Raw genomic sequence first — 23,068 nt, 5'->3', positions numbered from 1 at the left:
AAAAATATGAAAATATTACTTTTTTAGGAATTTTTTTTTAGTATAGTGGTTTTAGTATAGTGGTTTTTTAGTAAAGTGGATCAAAGCTTCAAAGTTTTTAAACTTTTTACATTTAGTCTGCCTGTAATAATAATAATAATAATAATAATAACAATAATAATAATAATGTAAAGAAAATATTTATTTATTTATTTATTTATTTATTTTCCTCTTATTATTCATTAAATTATTTATTTATTATTAATATAATTAAATGAAAAATTCTGTATAATTGAATTTAATCATAAATATCCCCCTTCAAATATTTAGGATAGTGGTCGATCGTTGTTTTGCAAAGTTCTTAAACTTTCACATTTAGTCCCCCAACATCGAATATTTAATTATTTTGTTGTTCGTAAGTCTTTCGTATCATAAACTAAACTCTTGCTCTGCCCCTAAAGAAGACATAAAATGATTTATTATAAATGCTTTCATCTAGTTCTGTTGCATTAATCATTTAAGCTCATAAAAATTATTGTTCAAACTTCAAGTTTAAGTAAAACTGAAACTAAAGGTTATCAAGAAATCGTGTGGTTTCCCTTCAAGTCTTTGTAATGATTATCAAGGGCAGTGCTGTCTCTCTCTCTCTCCTTCTCTTACTATGAGTGTGAGGGGAGGAGCAGTGATTAAGCCAGAGGGAGGCTTTACTACAGCAGCGTGTCAGATACACACTCAGTCACAGCAGCAGACAGAGCGCGAGTGTGAGCGCTGTACTACCAACCCACATCCAGCTGATACTGGCAGTCTCAAAGCTGGATCTATTGACAATCCTTAAGGACTCTGATTTCCACTGGGATTTCTTTTTTTCTTGTGAAGAACGTGTTGGAAAACTGTGTCTGAAAGAGAGTAAGTAGTCAGCGCTACTTGCTTCAGCGCCTTTAACTGGTTGCTGTTAATGATTGATTCGCGTCTGTGGGAAGTGTTTGGTTAGTGTGCAAATGAAAGGGTTTTAAAGCGCCGCACTCCTGTTAGACGCTCCGGGCGAGTGGCGTGGCTGCACGGGGGTTTGTTATTGCAAGGGGCTGCTGGGACGGGAGGGATTGAGGGGGAGGGTGTTTGCTGACACAAGACAATCCCTCTACTGTAAGACCTTATCTGCAAGGTGATAGCCAGTTGTAGCGGATCACAGGACAGCGAGCTCAGTCTGCTTCTGTTTGTATGCGTGCCTCAAGTGCCTCAGTTTGTTTGGGTTTGGTTTCAAACGATCAGTTTTGCAGGGTGTGTTTCAGTTTAGGTTGGCCGGTACGAATGAGCTCTTTGGCAGTTTGACTTGGAGAAGCTTAAAGCTCTGTCTCTTGATCTCTGGAGTTAGTGTCTTTGCGCACACACTCTGACAGCAGACGGGAGCGTATATGTGGCAGGCGGCGGTGTCGGCGTGGAGGAACTTTCCATGAACTCTGAACGGGGCTTTGCAAGTGAAGGGAAACATTGGAAAGTGAGAAGTGTTAGGTTCTCCATTAAAAGATCATGTGGATTTGGCATCTTTAGAGATCTGTGATTTGGTCAAGGACATGTAGGGGAGGGAACACTACAGGTGTTTGTGAGGAAACAAAAACTTTTAGCCTGTTTAGTCATTCATATAGTGACTATCAATGTATTACCACCCAAAGCCTCCCACAGAACTAATTATGAAACCATTTCAATGAAATATGGTCTTTTTTTTGGACATGTGGGTTGGTTTTCTCAGTAAAAAAGCATTTAGGGTGCAAGATTAATTTGAATTACATGGGAAAACTGCATGGAGCACTTAAATTAAGGGAATACCATTGTGAGAAAGAAGTATACTTTAGCATATCTTTACTTATTATGAAGAGTCAACACATCAAAATAAGTGTACTTTTATAAAGCGTGACAAACGATTATTAAAACATGATTTAACATGCACTTTAAAGTAAAACTTTTAATTTGACATTGTTACAAAGTATTAAACTTGAAAGTGTACTCTAAGTACAATTAAGTGGCCTTTTATTTCATTAACATTATCTGCAAGTAAAGTTTTAAAAAAATACGAAGTACGCTACAATTTAGTACAATTAAGTGTATTTTTTTTCTCAAGTATATTTCACTGCAATGTAAAAAAATATATTTTCATGATTTGTTATCACAACATTTTTTCTTTTGTCAAATCAACTTAAATTAATGTGGTTCAGATAACATAATATTTTGAGTTTCTGTTGATTAAACTAATCGCCTTCATTGTATGAACTCAATTTTTTTATTTCAATGAACTCAAAATTTTAAGGCAACCAGGTAACTTACTTTTTTAAGTTAAACCAACAATTCTTTTTTACATTGCGTTCAAAATGATATTCAAAATGAAAATTTTGTCAATATTTATTCACCCTCATGTCATTCCTAGCCTGTACTACTTTCTTTCTTCTCTGGAATATTCATTATGTTGATATTTTTTAAAATATCAATTGCAAATGTCAATGGGATCCAATCGTGTTGTTTTGGACCCCATTGACTTTCATTGTATGGACAAAACTGTTAAAACATTCCTTAAAATATCTTCTTTTGTGTTCAATAGAAGGAAGATCGGTCTTTAATATAAAGACCCCAGCATTGGTAGTTAGGTCGTCATGGATGACCGTATTTGTATTCATGTGAGCATATGCACTCAGCGCAAATCTTCACATTAAGTTCATGTCCAATGAGAGATTTCTTTTCTTTTTAGCCAGCAGCTTGTCAGACAGCTGCACACGCAAGATAACCACTCCAGTCTGAGAATTGAAGGGAACGGTAACAAACACAGCAATTTTAGCCATCTTCAAAGAGCCGTTTACAATCTAGACCTACTTCTCTGTGAAGACTTGGAGGGAATGGTAATTTTTGGAAAGGTTTTTGGAAAGTTTGGAGCATGACAGTAGAGGTGTAGAGGTGGAAAAGATGACATGAAAGAAGAGCACCAGGGCTGACTGCACTGTTAGTCTTTGCCCTGTGTTTTTCTTTGGTCTGATCCATAAAGACAGTAGCTGGCAATAGCATTCTGGCTACAGGAGCCTTGACAATGGTCGGCCTGTGTGAGGCTGTCAGAACGTGTTTGGCTAGTTGGTGAAAACCAGTGCCTGTTATATCAATAGACTGCAGCTTCTGTCACATACAATACAACACCATAAACTACTAGACAACAGAGTTTATAAGTCAGGGAGTGCATTTGAATGGACATTTGGACAAGTTACCTGGTCCTTCTGAAACATTTAGACATTTAAATAACTGCTTTAACCATTTTAAGCTGGTTTGCTGGTCTTACTTGGTCTCCTAGCTGGTCTCTTTGCTGGTTTTAGAAGGGTTAAGGGCACTTTTTAAAAGCTAGATCTTAAACCAGCAAAGACCAGCTTGGAACAAAAAAGAATAAGATACACAGAAAAAAGGAACCGGCTGACTTTGTAGCAGCAGTCTGTTACATATTAGGTCAAGAGTGAAAGCAGGACAGATGCAAGCCGTATCTCTTCGTAGTATCTTTACGGAATATAAAGCTCCCCATTCTCAGGCCTCTACGCACCACCTGTTTCTCATCCAAGGCATCAGATCCCAAGGCTATTTTTCCAGCTTTAGCTTTGATTCTTCCTGCTTGGCTGGCTACTATATACCTGCCTCTGCATGTGCATGTGTGAGTGTAAGAGATTTTTAACTTGGTTGGATTAAAGAACTGGGTCAGTTATCGGACTCTGGTTGTAAAATCAAGGAATGTAAATAAGCACTAGTCTTATTTGCTCCAGATTCTTCTGGCAGGAGCTCAAACTCTGTTGAGTGTTGCGACACACTCTTGAAGGACAGACACAATAACACACAATCTCTTTTTTCATGTCAATAACTTCTGACAGTTATGAGTCTATGTGACACTCCCCAGCAATCTCTGCTCAAAAAAAAAAAAAAAAAACACCTTATGTACTTTGAATGAATTCTTTCTGTAATGATTGATGTTTCGTATTATTAAAAAAAGAAAAATTGTGCTAAGAATGGTGCTGTGTGATTGTGCTATACCTGCTGAAAAAATAGCCTAAGCTGGTTTGCTCATCTTAGTTGGTCTCCCTGTCTGGTCAGGCTCATCTGTTGGATAGTTTTTTTGGCAACTGATCAGCTAAGACAAGCAAATCACTCTAGGCTGATTTATTATTTTTATTTTATTCAGCAGAGACAGTTGTATGAGTGTGCAATCCACCACTGAAGAAAAAAAAAATCAGCTTAGTTTGTTGGTCTTAGCCATAGACTGTAAAAAAAGATTGATGATGCACCTGCACTCTCTTCATTATATTCTAACTCATTATGTCGGTGTGAAATAAACAGTCTCGGGAAGCAAAGAAATGTTTGAATACGATTTATTCTACAGTTTGAATGTAAATATCAATGATAAATGATAAAGTTCTTTGGTGTAGGCCCCGTCCATAGTACAATCCGGAGAGTAGCAGACGTTTGCAGATCCTGCCTTAAGATGAAGGCAGGGGCGGAGCCTACCCCCGTTGTATGGACAGGGACCGACCTGGTGGTGGGGAGGATGAGGGTGAACGCCGGCGATGGTATCTGCGAACACAATAGTGGGTGGGAACAGAACTTATGTACTCAGGTGACGTGTAATGATTGATTATATAATGAGCAATGACTTTAGAGTCTTCCGGGTAGAACTTCCGCTAAACGCTCCCATTTCTGGAAATGTAGAAATTAAAGTTAAAGCTCCAATCTCCTCTTGAAGATCCAGAAAAAAGTCTGTTGGTGCCTCAGTGACTACTTCGTTCAAAGAAGCTGTCAATCTCAGCTGTCAATCATGCCGTCAAAACCTGCGTTTTTATAGCATCAAATAATAAACTAAAAACAAACTTTTAAGAACAAACACTTCAACTAACATCAGTGTGACTGCTCAAAATGACAAAAACCAAAAAATATTTGACGTGTAAATTGACTGTTTAGTTTGTCTCATGTCCCATTAGATTACATGGGGAGGGCGGGGTTTATGACCTATATTGCATACAGCCACCTGGGGGTGATCAAGACGCTTTGGCTTCACTTTTCAGAACTCGTGTGGCACGCTTGGTCTTAGCTGGTCTCTCAGCCTGGTCAGGCTCGCCTATTGTCTGGTTTTAGAGTTGTTTGATTACTTTTCTACAATACCAGTTGACTACCCAGATGAACTGGCTAAAATCCAGCTTGGCCAGGTTGAGAAACCTGAAAGATCAGCTTTTAACCAGTTAACTGTAGTGTGAAGCGCTACATTTCCTTTCCATGATGGCCTTTTGGCTGGTTTTAGAGGGGTTTTGGGCACTCTTTAGCTGGTCAGTCAGTAAGACTAGTTGGCTGCTCAACACCAGTTTGGCCATCTTAAACCAGCAAACCAGTTTAGGCTGGTTTAACAATTTTTTTTAAAGCATTTAGAGCTGTATGATTGTGCAATCCCTTCTAAAAACATCTTAAACCAGCCTACGCTGGTTTTGCTGATCTTATATGGTCTCTCAAGCTGGATTTAGAGGGGCTTGTGCACTTTTCAGCTGGTCAGTCTGTAAGACCAGTTTGCTACTTGGCCAGGCTGGGAAACCATCTGAAACTGGCTAAGACCAGAGGTAGTTTGAGTGCTGGTTCAAAGCCTGGTTTCAAATCAGTTCTTTGTCTTTCAACACCCGAAGCACAAGTTCTGAAACAGGAAAAGTGGTTTGTAAGTAGCACCAAAACATTGCTGGTCTAGAAGTGAGAACAGCTTGCGTCAGGGGCTGGGGACCGGGTACTGTGACCAACAAAGACGAACAGAAACTTTTTTTGATTATAGCATCTAATCGAGCAAATGGCTAACGCAACGTCCGCCATTGTTGGTGTGTTTGTGTTTAGCGCTGCTGCGGTAGCATTGCTGGGAAAGATGAAATGTATACAGTGACATAAGACCTGGCTCTGTGGTGGCTCTTTAGGTTCTTAGGAGAACCGGTTCTTAGAAGGTCATTCGAACCAACTCTGAACCGGCAATAGCACTAAAAAAACATCTTAAACCAGCCTTTGTTGGTTTGCTGATCTTAGTTGGCCTCTCAATAACATGCATAACCCACTGAAATAACTAATAAACGCATGATGTGCGGGTGACAGACAGTGGGAACGAGCGTCAGAAGCTCTGGTAGGGTTCGTGTATTTGAGTCTTGTAAAGTAGGCAGTATTTGAGGCCTGGGGGGAGAGCAGCCACTGTGTTTTTACTCACTGCTGGGAAGTCTTTAAACATGCGTCTTTAAGGGACGTCACAAGCCTCCCCTCTGGTTTTCCCGGTCATACTGTCTCTCTCTCCCAGGGGCTTTTACGTGGGAACTTGCTCTTGAGCTGGAAACAGACCAAAAGTTAGCATTTGCCTGCTTGTCTTTCAGTGGCTTCTAACCCTGATAAGAGAGAGAGCGAGTTGGAAAAAAAACCCAGAAAGAAATCCCATCAGCAGAGGGAGCTTTTTGGTATGACACAAAAAGTGCACAAACTTTTGAAATTTTAATGGTCATTCACAGGCACATTTGAAGGGGGCAAGTATGTCTGTTTTCTCAGTCCACTGCCTGCCGCTGTCACACACACACACTTTGACACCTTCTGTCTCACACCTGTTCTCTTGCGTGTCTGCGTTTCATGTATTATGCAGGTCTATTTTAAACAGACCGGGACATTGAAGCGTGTCCGTGACTCTTACACCAATGAGAATTTGGTATGTGTGTGCGAATCGTATGTGTGTTAGATTGCATATGTAGTTAAAATGGCACTCATTAGTTAGTCCAGTTGATTAATGGACTTTAGCCTAGTTGTAACTGCACTGAGGACACTGACACATACACAGACGGCCTGTGATCTGATATCTTCCTAGAGCATTCCAGATTGTGGCCTTTAGTCCACTAATGGCTTCTCTGAGCCTCTCAAGCATGCCTTACCCTGACCACGCAGAGATTCACACCACAACTGCTCTGCTCCCCTTCAGCAGGCCACTTTTTATGCTACGCTACTTTTGTTTTTGTTTTTTCTCCTCTGATACCTGATCTGAGCTGACAGGTTTATTTTGGTGATATTTAATGATTTAAAGTCACTGTAACCTTGTGAGTATGTAAGAGTGAGGTGAAGCCTGCTGATCATGTGACAGTGAGAGGGAGTGAAGGGATGCAGCGTTTAACATTTGCTTAGTCAGTGCGGGTCGGGACGCCTGCATGCTAAAGTTTACACTGCATCAGATAACACTGCAAATACATTGATTTCAGAGATGTTGCACATAGACCAATGTTTCTCAACCTTTTTACTCTTGTTGTCCAACATAATATTTGCATATACAATTGTTCAAGTTGCAATTACATTTACCATTTGTTCTGTGAGTGAAATCCAGTCATTTCAACAGGAATCCATGTAATCTGGAATTTTGCGTAAGGGTGAAAGATTTCTCCATGAAACTTTGGGCACATGGATTGTGGTAAATCCATGTGCCCAAAATTTCATGGAGAAATCTGTTGACCAACAGAAAGCTGTTTGGTTCGAAAGTGACTTCTGTGTGATGGATTTTTATGCTAAAGTTTCGCTAATGTGACTGATAATTTTAATATATTAATAATCATTTATGAATTTAAATATTTAAGTAATTCTGTGGCCCTCTTGGAAGTTTTCTGAGGCCCCCAAGTGGGCCCTGGGCCCCTGGTTGAGAACCACTGACATAAAGGCTTTTAAAAAACCCATATGGCCACAAAAGAGTCCAGCAATGCCCCATTGTCCAGTTTGTCATAGCAGCCATTCACCATTTTTCTACCTATGCAGAAGCTTGTGTGTGTGTGTGTGTGCAACTGTACAGTATGTAAAGGGAAGCCAACTGGAACAATGTGCTTTAAACCAACAACAGCCTGAAAGCTTCCTGCGTGAAAAGTGCAGTACAGTCCAGGCATCCCTAACTTGAGTTTATATAGAAAGAGGGGAGAGAGGTTGGATAGGCTTGCTGTTTGAATGATTTATTAAAGTGGATCAAAGATGTGGCATGTTTATAGAGGCCGAGGTCCTGTACTTGTGCTTTAGATGTCGACTAACAGCTTCATTCATTCCATGTTGCAGCGATGACAGCATTTTGGCCTCTGCTGCTCATAATGTATATACTGTCATGAACAGGCATGGTTTTGCATGTTTATATTATATTGTTGATACATGCATTTTACTAGATTATTTAAATGTATCAATAATCATTTAATAATTAAAAACCTTTCTTTTTAAAAATCTGTGGAAGATTGCTGTAATTAGGATTTAAGTTTTTAATTGAATATTTTTTATTATTTATTTTATTTTAGGGCTGGGCTCAAAATATCGATTTCTTGATCTTAATCGATTCTCATTTTGAAAAACGAATATTGTTTCTTAAAACCCAAAAACTGATCTTTCAGTCTATGCTGTTTTCAATTGACGAAAGGACAATGCTTTGTAGCGTGCCGCCTCCCATCCAATAAATTGCTATAAGCTTTGTGCTTTGTTACTTCTGATATGAAACGAAGTCTCCGCTTTTAAAATCAGTAAATTTTATTATGAAATTCAAACAATAAATACCGTTTTGGCGCTCTTTAATGTGACGTGACCGCCTCAGTTCAAACACACACATGAACCGATCATCTCTTCTGCTTTATTACTAGTTACGAAATAAACATAAATGAACATCAGAAGGTATGTTGAAAAATATAGTACAACTTACCGAAATGTCACATGTAATCGCTTAATCAGTGTTCAATAAAACAGCTTGTAATGTTTTACCTCAGAAAAGCCATTCAATCTCCAAAAACACATTAAATACAGTAGTCAACATTTGAAGTGGATCAAAAAAGTTAATCAAAGTTGTCCTAGGAACTAAGTTGTCCTAAGAAGATGGTTTTAGGACAACTTTGATGAAAGGTTTTAATTCACTTCAAATGTTGACTACTGTATATGCATTGCAAATTTACTGTATTTTTACTTAACCTGCTCTTCAATATTCAGCCTAATGTTTAGGCTACGTTTGAATAAGTAACGTCATGTTTTTATGACAGTCATTTAAATGAAAAAACGAGTAGAAATGTATTATATTAACGTTATTATTATTATAAACGTCATTATATGTAGCCTACAAATCAGTTCATTTTAACCTTTAATATTATAGTAATGCACCACATGGTGTTCCCTGTATAGTTTACAACATTAGTTGAGAGAGAGATTTTTTTCCTTGAGGAAATTTTCCATGTAAATTTGCCTATATAATTAGTAGCCTAATTATATAGGGATTATAGTTAAGACTGATTTTGCTATTATATTATATTATATTATATTATATTATATTATATATATATTATATTATATTATATTATATTATATGAAAAACCAAGCCTGTGTGTATACTGCATATATCAACATACATTTATTTAGACTATGCCAACTGTTCATCTATTCAGGTCTCATTGCCTTATTATTTATTATTTTCTAAATAATCAAACTGTTGGTTCATGGTGTTTTCCAAATTCCTTAAATCTGAAAGACCTTTTTTGTGTGTGTTTGAACATTTTCTGCATCATCCACTGCTAAGAGCTCAGTGCTGCTTCAAAGAGCTGTAGAGAGATGGGCCTTTATCCTGCTATCAGGACTGTAATATGAGTGAGATCAAAGCACGCGTACTTATATGTCTGACAGCTGAAAATGTCTCTCATGTCTGTTGAAAAACATTCTGCTAAGATTTTAATTTCCCTTTTGATGTCGCATGTTCTGCTGAAAAGGATCGGTAGTACTGTATCCAGCTTAATTTTGGGATTGAAGCAACGAAAAAGGTCTATATCTTCTGAAAATGATCCAAATTTGTCTGATTATCAGATTAACCTAGAAATGAGAGTGATAAAAACAGGCCACGACTGGTCCTCAGTGCAATCTCAGCCACACATCAAGGTTTATGTCTAGTTCCTGGCATCATGGCTGTATCTGAAGAGTTGGATCAGCTCCTATGGATCTTAAACAAAAATGATCAGCCATGTGAATCAGGTTGAGTTGTCAACTGGCACAGGAACACCAGATTCGTATGCCTGTATTTCAAAATTTCATTTTCATCATTTCCGTTCCATCAGCTCTGACCCGCATAACCTGAGCTGGGTGGTGCAATCACTATTGAATTACAAACTCAGTCACACCTCAAAGGTGAAAGTAGACCATGTACTGCAGTACTTCCTTTCATAAAAAATCCTTCCTTTAGTATTTTGCTCCCTCACACCTCTCCACAATAATATGCTCATGAAAAGGGTTTCCTTTTAAAAGAGGTGGTGTTGGAACTTGTTGTTTCATACTGGATTAACTGGACTTTCATCACGTCTCAACTTGAGGAGCTGTGGTATACTTCTAAACACCTACCCACCAATCAGACATCAGTGTTTTGTAAATTGCCATCTGGGCCGTTTATACAACACCGTTTTCAACTAAAAATGGAAAAATTTGTATGTGTTTTGGCCGTTCGTTTACACGACAACAGTGTTTTGTGGGCCTGAAAATGCAAACTTTTAAAAACGACGCCGTTATCTTCCCCACGTAAACTACAAAAACTGTGACGTCATGCGTATTGCACGTTAAGTCTGCGAGTGCTGCTCAAGATACCGAGTTTATTAACACTTTTCCAGCAAAGTGTAGATTTACCGACCACTACTTCAACCAGCGGAGATGCATTATTTACATATGCCAAATTCTAACATCGCCAACTACTGGCCTGGCATGCATTGTTAGTTGTTTTCACGGGTCAGTGTGAATGTGGATCTTTATTCGATTCTTTATTGAATCCATTATTATTTCCTCTTTGTTATTATATATGTATTTTAAAGGCTATTGTTTACTTAGGTCTATTTTTATTACCACAAAAAAAAAAAAAAAATCAACTGATTACCCGTTTATGTTAATTATGTTAATTAATTAATCATTAGTGACAGCCCTAGATTTGTTTAAAACATTTCAAAATGAACCTGCATTGTTTTGCGTTTTGTGACCTTCAGTCTAAATAAAATACTATTTTTCCAGTCATTGAATATTTCTTAAAAATAGTGTTAAAATACACCTAGTCTCGTTCTTGTGAACCCAATATCTTGTATCGTCTCATCTCGTGAGCTAAGTGTATCGTCACACCCTTAGTAATTATGAAATTACATAAAGGTTTACCACTTAAAAGGGTCAAAATAGCACTATAAAGTTCAGCTAATTGCATTTAATATAAATTGAAACTATTATACATTTTCTCTTAATTTTAGTTAACATGCAATCAAAGGGATAGTTCACACAAAAATGAAAATTTTATCATCATTTACTCACCCTCATGTTGTTCCAAACCTGTTTGAGTTTCTTTCTTCTGTTGAACACAAAAGAAGATATTGTAAAGTTGGTAACCAGACAGTTGACAGCACCGTCAACTTTCTAGTTACCTACTTTAAAATATCTTCTTTTGTATTCAACTGAGGAAAGAAACTCATACAGGTTTGGATTTGGAACAACTTGAGGGTAAGTATTGACAAAATGTTCATTTTTTATTTAACCGTACTACTTTTTCAGAAGGGGACAAAACATTCTTATAGATGCAAACCTAGCTCTAATTAATGTTTCCTCACACAGAAATATGTGAATAATATATGTTTCAAGTGCGAAGCATTATGCAAGTGAGCTTCCACTTTGATTGACATGACCCATGTCGGCCCTATTAATTATGGGTCATCCCGTCCTCCAGGGTCACAAGGCGTTGTCTAGGATTCAAATGTGCATGGAGTGGAATTTACTCAAAATATCTGAGTTGTAAGGGATTGTTTGGATCATAGGGATGGTTGAGATGCCGCTGCCTGGGTGACATTGCACTCTTTGGCCCTAGAATGAGCGTGTGTTTTATTGAGCCGCCTGCAATGAGATAACCCACCAGTCAGTGTTTGCACGGGGCAGGCTAGCTGAGTGGTTTAGTTATGGCAGCGTAACAGCCCCAAATGACCCTCAGGTTTCTTTTGTAACAGCGTGAGCACCGCATGAATAAATTCCCACCAACAGTGAATCAAGAGCTTCTGCTAATATTCAGAATGCTGATCCAATTGCATAGTGCTGCTGATAGATTTTACATGCATGGTTTTGATGAAAAATGTTCAGAGATTTAATCTCCGTAATGGGCATTTGAAGTTTGCTGTCTAAAAGCACAGAGTGCATTTCATCTCATCGACAAGAGCTCTTGTCAGGCTGAGCACAGACTGACTGCAGTGTTGGGACTCACAGCCATAGAAACAGCTTGCCGCAGTCTTTCTGCCTCAACTCTGTTGGGGGATTATGTCATGCATTCAATCGTTTGGATGCTTTTGGGTCGCTTCCAAGCGAATGGCAGTAATTAATGGTCATCAATCTTTGCTTAACAGTAAAGGGGTTATCTAGCTGCATGTGAAAAGCCCACATAAAATGCTTTTTAGATTGACTATCAGCTATCAGATTCAGCAGAATGTGAAAATAGAGATCGAAGAGATGAGTGTGCTCTGATGCACGTAGAAAAGTGTAGTCCATCACTTAGATAAAGGTCAGGATTCCAGGTTTTATTGCTTTTTCTTACTTTATGTTTCAATTTATTTTCATTAATTTCATTTCATTTTATTTGATTGTTTTCAAATGATATAGATTTTTTTTAAATTCGCTTTAGTGCTTTTTTATTATTTTTTATTTGTATTTTCTATATTTAGACAGATGGTCAGGTGAACCTGAAGTAGCCTTATTTTTATTTATTTTATTTTATTTTATTTTTTATTGTTGTTTGCTAGAGTCAAATTTAACACAAATTTAACCCCTAACACAAGCAGCATTACTATACTGCTTTATATAAGCAATATCACACTCGTAGCCATGCGATATATCACTCTACATCAGCATATCGCTCTGTATCGCTATATAGAAACATGATGTTTTACAAAGATCTGTTCAGCGTTTAGCTTTAACATCAGACAGTGCATCTCAGGATACATTTTTGTTTGGGTTCCATTCTCTCAACGTTACATTGATCCAATCATGCCATGCCCTTGTGCAATATGCTGTATTGATTGTGTAGAGAGGTATCATGTTGCAATGCAATTTAGTTATGGTAAAGTATAAATAAACCACTTGCTGCATTCCTCTATGGATAACCATCTTAAGAAAGGTTGGCCGGCTAGCTTCGGCCATAACTACACCATTACATGCTTAGAAAGCATCTTTCTCCATTGACGACTTTTTTTAAAAATTGACATGTATCCTGAAAAAAGCAACATATAAATGTTATTATAGTATATGTTTCTCCAGCACTAGATTTGTGCAGTGTTTATGATCTGCGCCTTTGTATTTTGCAATGGAAAAAGCATGAAATCATATCAAACATTGTTGAAGAGCCTCTCTGGCCATTACCGGCAGGGCCTTTAGTCGCTGGGGCTTTTAACGCCCACTTGCTGAGAGATGCGTCCGTGCACACCGACTCCTGCATGACTAATCAAGCTCACGACTGTGACTAGCACTAATACTATTACAGATACTAGAAATAGTTTTTACTGGTGGCTATGAAGTTAGAGCTCCATCTGTTAGGAGGGTTCAGGAGGCACTGGCAGGAATCTGTCTTGCTGTGAAAGACAGTTTGAGTGATGGTAGAGATATTGACGGCCATTAGGAGGGGCCGAGTGCTCTGAAGGCCCCCTCACATGCACCGTACTATTGGCCCTTTGATGTGATTGATGGCTGTAGCACACTTACCAGCACCCTGAACATCTGTCTTATGCATGTTAACTCAGAGGAATGCAGGCATTTTCTCCACGCTGCAATATCTATAGCAGAAAACATACAATAAAAGAATACCACCAGCATGCTTTATTAGAAGCATCAGTTGTAGGTCTGTATCTACAAAGTAGTAACAAAGTGTGGGATAATTTACAAATCGTGTGGATGATCAAGCATGTATTCAAAATCACAAGCAGCCAGTGAACAGAATTTGTCCTGCCTCAGCCAAAAAAAAAAAAATGTAATAACACCATAATAGAAAAATAAGATTGTTTTTCAATGGATTTTTTATTTATTTATTTATTTAAAAATATTAATGTCCCTGAAGGATTGTATTCTTGATTCAATTAACTATATTTGGAAGTCTTTCTTAGGTATGCTTTATTTTTTGAATATTAGTGGTAGATGTATTAACAATATATAGAATATATTGGTCTATAAACATAGCTATTATAGTACTGCCAGCAGCTCAGGCATAACAGGAAGCAGAAGTAGCACAGAACTTTGTAGTTTTCAGTGCCCTTATCAGCACTCAGGCCAATATTACTACCACTGTAAATGATGGTAAGATAATACTGAACAATTGGAAACATTTAGAAATGGAAGTAAAGTGGTAAAGCAGGCCTTGACCTACTTTTAAAACCAGACTACTTTTACAGCTCTCTTCACCTGTGTCACACAAACGTCACTCCATGTGTTTAAATCTGGGCTTAACTTCTAAAACAGCTGGCTAAAACATTTATTCCTTCCTTCTTTTCATTTATTTCTTTATACATACATTAAGGGAAAAATAAATTGATTTTAAATTTCATGGCATCAACACATTTCAAAAAAGTTGGGACAAGGCCATGTTTACCACTGTGTGGCATCCCCTCTTCTTTTTATAACAGTCTGCAAACGCCTGGGGACTGAGGAGACAAGTTGCTCAAGTTTAGGAATAGGAATGTTGTCCCATTCTTGTCTAATACAGGCTTCTAGTTGCTCAACTGTCTTAGGTCTTCTTTGTCACATCTTCCTCTTTATGATGCACCAAATGTTTTCTATGGATGAAAAATCTGGACTGCAGGCTGGCCATTTCAGTACCCGGATCCTTCTTCTACACAGCCATGATGTAATTGATGCAGTATGTGGTCTGGCATTGTCATGTTGGAAAATGCAAGGTCTTCCCTGAAAGAGACGACGTCTGGATGGGAGCATATGTTGTTCTAGAACTTGGATATACCTTTCAGCATTGATGGTGCCTTTCCAGATGTGTAAGCTGCCCATGCCACACGCACTCATGCAACCCCATACCATCAGAGATGCAGGCTTCTGAACTGAGCGCTGATAACAACTTGGGTTGTCCTTGTCCTCTTTAGTCCAGATGACATGGCGTCCCAGTTTTCCAAAAAGAACTTCAAATTTTGATTCGTCTGACCACAGAACAGTTTTCCACTTTGCCACAGTCCATTTTAAATGAGCCTTGGCCCAGAGAAAACGCCTGCGCTTCTGGATCATGTTTAGATATGGCTTCTTTTTTGACCTATAGAGTTTTAGCCGGCAACGGCGAATGGCACGGTGGATTGTGTTCACCGACAATGTTTTCTGGAAGTATTCCTGAGCCCATGTTGTGATTTCCATTACAGTAGCATTCCTGTATGTGATGCAGTGCCATCTAAGGGCCCGAAGATCACGGGCATCCAGTATGGTTTTCCGGCCTTGACCCTTCCGCACAGAGATTGTTCCAGATTCTCTGAATCTTTGGATGATATTATGCACTGTAGATGATGATAACTTCAAACTCTTTGCAATTTTTCTCTGAGAAACTCCTTTCTGATATTGCTCCACTATTTTTCGCCCGCAGCATTGGGGGAATTGGTGATCCTCTGCCCATCTTGACTTCTGAGAGGCACTGCCACTCTGAGAGTCTCCTTTTATACCCAAACATGTTGCCAACTGAACTAATAAGTTGCAAATTGGTCCTCCAGCTGTTCCTTATATGCACATTTAACTTTTCCGTTCTCTTATTGCTACCTGTCCCAACTTTTTTTGGAATGTGTAGCTCTCATGAAATCCAAAATGAGCCAATATTTGGCATGACATTTCAAAATGTCTCACTTTCAACATTTGATATGTTATCTATATTCTATTGTGAATAAAATATAAGTTTATGAGATTTGTAAATTATTGCATTCCTTTTTTATTCACAATTTGTACAGTGTCCCAACTATTTTGGAATCGGGTTTGTATATATATATATATATATATATATATATATATATATATATATATATATATATATTATTTATTTTTTCTCCCCAATAATAAACTCAAGTTTCATACCTTATAAAAATCTGTCTGTATTTTTTAATTAAGGTTTTCCTTGTGTCTGCACAAGAAACTCATGATGTGTCTGATTTTTCTGTAATAAACAAATATTTATTTTATTAACTTCACCAGACAGACACAGAGGCAGTAAGTGAGGCCTGTAGATTCCAAGACTGCAGGGCACTGGCATTCTTCCAGACTGTTTGTATGTAATTATACCGGGATTCCTGGAGGATCTAAAGCAGAAACTTTCTCTAGTCCCCTGATAGCCATTGCATGAAACCCACAAGTCATATCTATGCATTATATAGCAAACAGCGCAGGAAAAAAAATGTGCTGACAGCTCCATGCCCTAACTGTCAGAGCTTTATTAGTGAACGTCTCTGTAATTTCCAAGTGCACTATTGCCTCTGTTGATGTTAGGCTACAAGAAAATGAACTGCCTCCACAGATCATCATTACTGGACCGTGGGGTTGAACGTGAGACCTCTGAGCACTTATCTTCTGTCCCTGCAATGCTTTTAAAATGCAGCTGACACAGTAATTGTGCAAATGCATTATGAGCGAGTTTGCACGGTATGGAGCTGAGATTCTCAGAAGACACAGATGTTTGACTTCTGTAACAGCTGTATGATATGATTTAGAGCAGTAAGAGACATTGGCTTAAAAACACTGTCTGAGAAAACTGTCTGAACGTTTCCTTAGGAGATGCCTTTATACGTTGCCTGTGAAGTCATTGCCTGACTGGGCAGCAATGCAGCTGCCTTTGGTTTTCAGACACAGCCACTGTTTAAAAGGCCCAGCTGGCATGAGAAACCTATTGGACCCAAATCACAGTAGACCTTCAATTAATAGAAGGCAGGTCTCTTTTTTTCCCCTCTATGTAAAGATGCATGTGTTAAACCCCCATACAGTCATTGCTTATTTTAGAAATAATAATTTGAGCAGATAGGCTGTCTTTGCAGGGAATCTCCTTGAATCTCATTGTACAGACACAATGAAGTTGCACAGCTGTAATCAATGTAATTAAATCCTGCGCAGTGTAGATATCAAAGCAAATGTCGTCATGCATTATTTACTTGAGTAATTACACAGTATCACTTTTGCCAGCTGCTCCAGCACAGAATGAACTGTCGTTGTTCATAAAATAAACATAGTGAGATTTGACCCAAGAACAACACAATGCTGTAAATAATGTAAGGGAGGCCCATTTTGCATCTTCATTTGAACTAAATATGCTTAAATTCATATCTGAAAACCTTCAATTGATGTTCTTTTTTTATTGAACAATTGGCAACCCCAGGAGGCTCTAATTGTATTAATAGCTTCCGTAGATTAGATTGCATCAAAAGAAACATACAACCCAGGTCTTGACTTTAAGAACCATTTTGCTGTTTTTAAATACATCTTTTGTCTTTGACATTCTATGCATCATGTCTCAGAGGACCCAGTGCAGAATTGATAAACTAAAGATGAGGCATAGATACTCCCTTTGCTCAAACAGGACTGTGAGAAAGAGAGAGCTCCTCATGGATTAAGGCCTCTTCCAGAAAATCATCAAGGGTTCTTCCCCTAAGGGTGATCCACTTACAGCAATACTCAAAGAGAGCGGTCAACTAATAAGTGTCCCCTTTTGTACATGTTAGGATTTTAAACTTTTTTTAGTTCATTTTGGTATGATATGGGATGATATGGCAGTCATACTGGACTTATATTGACATGTAGCACTTACTAGTGAATTTGGGTTTGTGGATTTCACAGTTTTTCGTAATTGCTAAGATACATTTCTTGAAAACTGCACCCATTTTCCCATAACATTAAACACAAAACCCCCGATTCCCCTGATCAAACAATCCCCTCAAAAATATTTCACCTATACTCAAAATAAAATGCTTTCAGAACATACACAGCCTGTCAATATATAAACACTACAGATCATTTTTTAGACACTACATAAACAAATGGATAACACAGCATTCAGAGCATGTTAGAGAAAAAAAAATGTATATTGTATTCAGTTTATACATTTTTCCATTATTAAAAGAATAGTAATCTCAGCATACTACGGTGAATATACTATATGTACTGCAAGTATAGTGTTGAATTTCTGTATATTCAACACTTGCATACTGTAAAAATAACTGCAAAAGCCCAAAAAAGATAATTCCTTTGCATTGAACTTTGATAGCGTCCTATGGGTGAAAGATCTGGACTGCAGGCTGGCCATTTCAGTACCCGGATCCTTCTTCTACGCAGCCATGATGTTGTAATTGATGCAGTATGTGGTCTGGCATTGTCATGTTGGAAAATGCAAGGTCTTCCCTGAAAGAGACGACGTCTGGATGGGAGCATATGTTGTTCTAGAACTTGGATATACCTTTCAGCATTGATGGTGCCTTTCCAGATGTGTAAGCTGCCCATGCCACATGCACTCATGCAACCCCATACCATCAGAGATGCAGGCTTCTGAACTGAGCGCTGATAACAACTTGGGTTGTCCTTGTCCTCTTTAGTCCGGATGACATGGCATCCCAGTTTTCCAAAAAGAAATTCAAATTTTAATTCGTCTGACCACAGAACAGTTTTCCACTTTGCCACAGTCCATTTTAAATGAGCCTTGGACCAGAGAAAACGCCTGCGCTTCTGGATCATGTTTAGATATGGCTTCTTTTTTGACCTATAGAGTTTTAGCCGGCAACGGCGAATGGCATGGTGGATTGTGTTCACCGACAATGTTTTCTGGAAGTATTCCTGAGCCCATGTTGTGATTTCCATTACAGTAGCATTCCTGTATGTGATGCAGTGCCGTCTAAGGGCCTGAAGATCACTGGCATCCAGTATGGTTTTCCGGCCTTGACCCTTCCGCACAGAGATTGTTCCAGATTCTCTGAATCTTTGGATGATATTACTACTTTGGTTGATATTACTACAAAAAAGATAATCCCTTTGCATTGAACTTTGAGCGTCGTAACTTTGAAGATGTTGTTTATGCTCAAACAGCAGCATTACACACTAACTAAAGTTAAAAAAGTGAAATCATAATCAACCACTTAACCCTTTTATATGAGTTATAGACTCACTTTGAATGGGAGATTTTGTCTAAGTGCCTGGAAAAAAAGGCAGCAAGTCCATGTTGAAGAAGAGAGTCAGTGCCAAATCACACTCTGTCTATACACAATCATAATCTTAGAAATCAGGTCACTAACATAATCTAATAATAAGTGAGATGCTTTATATGATCATCCTGTTTTAATTTTGCACTTGCGGGGGAAAATGTAAAACACATTGAATGCAGCCACCCACTGAAATGGCAAAACTCCACCTGTTGCATTCTGTTCATTGAGATTCTGGCTTCTCCATCTGAGGAGCTGTTTTATATACCCTATTCTGAGAATTGCATTTCTTTGTAATAAATTCCATTGAGGCTGATTTCTTGGAAAACCACAGCAGTTCTTCCATATACACTGCATGATATTAAGAAAGCTTTGTTTCTTTCGAAATAAAACTGAAAGCAGTGGGGATGCCATCAGAGATGAGTCAATGCTGTGACACTAGCAGCATTACAAGTCTAATTATATTGAAATTGCTCAAATTACACTTTCAAATTGGCATTCAAGTACATCCAGTGACAGTCCACACATTGTTTCTGCCCAGCATGGATCAGTAAGTATTAGCCAAAAGTGAGGAACTCTGGGCCTTTAATTACAACTGTAAAGGCCCATTCAAAATAACTATATTAGCATCCACACCAGCGGACAACATTGTTCTGTTTATTCTAAGCGAGTGTAACCCCTCCTGTTCGACCCACCCGCTCTAAGCGGGATTCGAACCCCGGTCCGCCGGCATGGGAGTCGGCACTCTAACAAGTAGGCTAAAGACCGCAGTCTCTAACGTCAGTCACTAGAGCGCCTCTTGAGATCAGGGGTGTGAGGTTTACACACACAACTATTACCAGCCTACGTCCGTTACACTCACCCCCTAAACCTCACTCCCATCCGGGTCACGGCACCAATATAACCCCTCCTGTTCGAACCGACTGCTCTAAGCGGGATTCGAACCCGGGTACGCCAGCATGGGAGTACAGGTCTTACCAGCCTACGTCCATTACATGCACACTGAAGGTTTGTTGTCTGCCACTTCAAATGCTTGAGCTTATTAAAGCAGGATGGATTCTGATTGGCTGTCTACATCAGCTGGAAGAAATCTTCTTAAAGTGATTAATTTATCTGTGCCATTTCCATTATAGTTGTGGTGTGGACTTTGCTATTCTTTTATATTTAGAACAGTTTTTTAGAACTATATCGTTATATTTGTAATGTTAATTCAACCAGTAAGAAAATTAAATATGCACCAAAATTAAGAGCATACCAGAAACAGCTTTTCATTTAAATATCGTTTTACCTGACAAAGAGTTGATGGCATTAGCAGTGTTTTTTGCAGCCACTTCTGTGCTGTTCTACATTTCACAGACCTCACATCTGTTATGGAAATTTCTAGGCAGGAGCGAGTGGACAAAATGAATCTCCGCTAGAAATATTTGCACATCTGACTCTGTCCCCGTTAGAGGTATTTTACATTAAAGAGACAGAGGTAATGATATTCCTGGGCCATTTCATGGTCATATTTTACATTTTATCCGCATTTATCTAGTTAGGTCACCCATTTAATTGAACTAAAATGTAGTGCTTTTCATCTCTGAAGTCTTGCCTAAAAAAAAAGACTGATCATTTGTGGAAGCTCCTTTTTTAACATTTTCAAACGTGAATCAAGGCAGATTTTTTCCATTTTGCTTTGGCTATTTAATAAGATTTTAATTAGGCTATTAAAGAACATATGGATGTAATTAAGGCTGGCCAGATCACCAAGGGAGGAGTTGGCCATTAATTACTCTAAGCTGGGTCTGGGGATCAGCTCGTAGATGAGGACAGCGGAAAACTTCACAATCTCAGATCCCGCACTTCGTGATTCACTGTTTCCGTACTGCACAGGAAGTCAAATAGATAGAAATTTTGAACTTTACTCTGATGACAGTGCATGTGAACAGGTGTCAGCATTACTTACTGTACCTGAGTCATGTTTTGCAATCACATTGGTTGTGTTATCTGATTCATAGGTGTTCATATGTATTTGATCTCAAAGTTTGCAGAACATCTGCAATGGACCGTTTCAGCAGGCACTTCGAGAGCAATGAGTCATACATTTGTCACACATGTGCTAGTTATTCTTTAAAGTCCCCTTGAGTCACGACACATTCCTCATCTCGCACATCTGCTTCTGCACTCACACATCCACAGACACATACCCACACACCCGAGGTGGGACTAAGTCATTGTTTTCCAAGTCACAAGTAAGCTTTGAGTCTTTGCTTTTCTCTTTCAAAGCTTCAATTCTTAAGTTATTGGAATGCAGTTTTAACCAAAAGAACACGATTTCATTTCAGTCACTGAAATAGAAATGCCCCTCCACCCCCCACCTCCTTTCACGTCGCACATCAGTGTATATAGGCCTTTTTTCAAATTATAAATGGTTTGCTAGAACTTAAACTTATATGTATTTAAATGTCTGAAACATATAATAAACATTATGTGGTTGAAAGCGATGAAAATTTGTGATATATGACGAGCGCTCACTGAGCGAGTCCCTCTCTGGCTCAGTGCCAATCAAAGCAACGCTAATCTTATCAGTTTGATCATATGCTCCAGGGACCAGAAAGCTGGGTTTAGTTAGATGGTATAGGCCATAAAGTCTTTACAAGTCAGAGGAACTCAAGTCCAAGTCAAGTTGTGAGTCGCTGTCAAAGTCTAAGTCGAGTCACAAGACTTCTTTGATTATGTCGAGTCAAGACACAACTCAAGTAAAGTGCACATCATGCAACTTGAGTCCACAACCTGCCGCATGAATTAATAATAAATACGGAATAAATACGCATTCTCCATTTTTAAAATGGAAAAAAAGTGTCTAATCATGTTATTTTAGTATAATTTATATTATTATAGTATTTATCAATAATTTGAAGTTAGTTTTAATTTAATTTGTTACATTAATTTATTTATTTTTGCTTATTTATTTTAGTTAGTTGATCTAATATGTATATTTTATTTTATTTCAGCTTATTCAATTGACAAAAATATTTTAGATTGTTTTGATTTGTAGTTTTTAGTTTAGTTTTAATTAACAACACTGGTGTCTTAATGATGCAGTGCTTTTTAGGTGTTTTTTTTTTCTCCTAGAAGAGGAAGATACTGTTACATACTGTACAAAAGAAAAGCATTAGTCCATAATTTTATCCCATCTGACAAACCTGATAATCTGCACAGCTGTTTATGTAGTAAACCATTTCTATTTTTATGACATACAGGAAGTGACATCTGATGCCATCGTCACATGTGGCTCACGTACCGGGAGAACACAGAATTGGCCGTTGGCTGAATAGAGATTATTTATGAACTTGTTAACATTTGCCATCAGTTTATTTATTCTTTGGTCAGAGGATGAAAGTTTCCTACTTTATGATGATGCAAACCATTTAGCCTTTCAATTTGTTTGCATATTTGACACTAGAGGACACTTTTTCTCCAGTTCCTTCTAAGAAATACCCTCCAAATGATTTGTTTTCATATTACAAATTCATTAAAGTCATAATGTATCAGTCATTTTAACTGGCTGTTAGAGATCAACCCACCAACAAAACACCATAGATCTTAAAAACTACCAAACAAATATATAAGTTCAGTCCAAATCAGCTAAGTTAAAACATGTTTTACCATTGTTTCTATCTGAATGGTTAACTCTTAATTGAGGTCATTCATTTTAGGATTTGAGAATTGTAGATCATTTATCACAGTTGAGGATGAGTATTGAGATGATGTGGCTCCTGCATTAACCCAACAGTAGAAAGAAAGGGTAATAATATGTATTACATCTCCGTGATGACAGAAAGACCTTTAGCATCCTACTTCAGCTCCTCACGTGCCTCGGAAGCATTTATCCTCTTCCTGTCAAAACTTGA

The 23,068-nt window shown here is 38.1% G+C and overlaps 1 protein-coding gene across 3 annotated transcripts in view; it reads left to right on the top strand.

Annotated features, from left to right (window-relative positions):
* sema4ba (sema domain, immunoglobulin domain (Ig), transmembrane domain (TM) and short cytoplasmic domain, (semaphorin) 4Ba) overlaps positions 1-23,068 on the top strand; it is a 98,153-nt gene that overhangs the window by 26,593 nt on the left and 48,492 nt on the right. Inside the window, exon 1 of one of the 3 annotated variants that reach the window (XM_048167916.1) lies at positions 423-885. The exons of the other annotated variants lie outside the window; for them this stretch is intronic. The gene's annotated coding sequence lies outside the window, so the exon portion shown is untranslated. Of the gene's footprint in view, positions 1-422; positions 886-23,068 lie in introns of those variants that run through there. 3 annotated transcript variants of the gene reach the window in all.

The sequence above is a fragment of the Megalobrama amblycephala genome, linkage group LG19, assembly GCF_018812025.1.
Source record: "Megalobrama amblycephala isolate DHTTF-2021 linkage group LG19, ASM1881202v1, whole genome shotgun sequence".
Lineage (NCBI taxonomy): Eukaryota > Metazoa > Chordata > Actinopteri > Cypriniformes > Xenocyprididae > Megalobrama > Megalobrama amblycephala.
This window is presented reverse-complemented; position numbering and strand designations above follow the sequence as displayed.